Genomic DNA, 1,909 nt, shown 5'->3' with positions numbered 1-1,909 from the left:
AAATTTTAAAATTAGCCAGACATGGTGGCACACACTTGTAGTCCCAGCTACTTGAGAGGCTGAGGTGTGAGGATCACTTGAACCCAGGAGCTCGAGGCTGCAATGAGCTGTGATTGCGCCACTGCACTCCAGCCTGGAAGACAGAACAAGACCCTGTCTCAAAACAATAACAAAACAAAATTAAAAAAACAACAAGATGGAAGTTTGAGAGTCTCTGAATTGTGCTGAGTGAGCCCACAGAGCTGGTTGTAGACATCTGATGACAAGCATTAAGTACCGTAGTTACTCTCTCAGCTAAATACTCATGTCAGAGTGGTGGTTGCACTATTTAACAACTTTAAGTTGCTTTTAATTCTTTTATATATATGGATTTTTCTTAAAGATAGAAGACTAATGGTCCAGAATAAAATAAACCTGTAAGAGATATAATCGTGATCATTTTTTTTGAGACAGAGACAGTGTCTCACCGTGACGTCCAGGCTGGAGTGCAGTGGTGTGGCCATAGCTCATGTAACCTTCAACTCCCGGACTCAAGTGGTCCTTTCACCTTGGCCTCCCAAAGCACTGAGATTACAGGCATGACCATGGTGTCCAGCCTAATTGTGATGATTATCTCACAGCTAACTTATGATGGTGCTCATCTCACCCAGAAGTTGCATTCATATCATGAAAATTTTTATATAGTACTAATACATAACTCTAGGACTAAAAAATGAATCCAAAAAAGAGAAAACATAGTGATGACTACACTCAAATTGTCAATTTATTAGAAATAAAGATTCAGCTGCTGTATATAATTATTATGGAAGTATGTTTGCAAATAATAGCCTGGAACTATTCCTCTGATCTCATTACTTATAAACAAAGCACAAACATTAGTTTTTAAAATCCCAGTTGATTTTTATGTACAAAAGTCAAAAACTAAAAACATCAGGAAAAGAAAGTATTTTGTGTCAATTTGTAATGTCATAATATGTAGTTGTATTTCAATATGTTTAAATATGTATTTAGTCTCAGATCCACAGAGAATATATTGTCAATTTTGAATTTGTTAACAAGCTATGCTTTACTTCTTATAGTTGAAAAAAAATCTTAAAAGTGTATTTTATAACAAAAAATAATTTGTTTTTATAGTCTTTGTAATAAATATTTTTAAAAATAAACTCCACAAAACAAACTTCTATTATAAATTTATCTAAAACATAATGTTTTCTGTGAACTCTCTTCTTACATGTCATACAAAAATTTTTTAAATGACGTGACATGCCGAAGTGGTTCATGAGATAATCATGAAGGAGACTCACAGGACAAAAATGTTGAAAAATGCTGGTTTAAGTCAGTGTTTCTCAAGAATAATAAAGCTCTCTTTCAGAATAAAGAATAATAAAGCTCTCTTGGTTTTTTATTTGTTTGTTTGTTTGTTGAGGCAGAGTCTCGCTCTGTCACCCAGGCTGGAGAGCAGTGGTTCTGCAAACCTCCGCCTCCCGGGTTCACACCATTCTCCTGCCTCACTCTCCCGAGTAGCTGGGACTACAGGCACGCCCCACCACGTCCCGCTAATTGTTTATCTTTAGTAGAGACGGGGTATCTCCATGTTGGCCAAGCTGGTCTCGAATTCCTGACCTCGTGATCTGCCCACCTCGGCCCCCAAAGTGCTGGGATTACAGGCGCAAGCCACCGCGCCTGGACAAGAATAATAAAGCTCTCTTTCAAAAGAAAGAAGTATCTTGGCCAGGCGCGGTAGCTCACGCCTGTAATCCCAGCACTTTGGGAGGCCAAGGTGGGCAGATCACGAGGTCAGGAGATTGAGACTACCCTGGCTAACACGGTGAAACCCCGTCTCTACTAAAAATACAAAAAATTAGCCGGGTGTGGTGGCGGGTGCCTGTAGTCCCAGCTACTCGGGAGG

Source organism: Mandrillus leucophaeus, unplaced genomic scaffold (genome assembly GCF_000951045.1).
Source record: "Mandrillus leucophaeus isolate KB7577 unplaced genomic scaffold, Mleu.le_1.0 Scaffold876, whole genome shotgun sequence".
Classification (NCBI taxonomy): Eukaryota; Metazoa; Chordata; class Mammalia; order Primates; family Cercopithecidae; genus Mandrillus; species Mandrillus leucophaeus.
Note: the sequence above shows the minus strand (reverse complement) of the source record.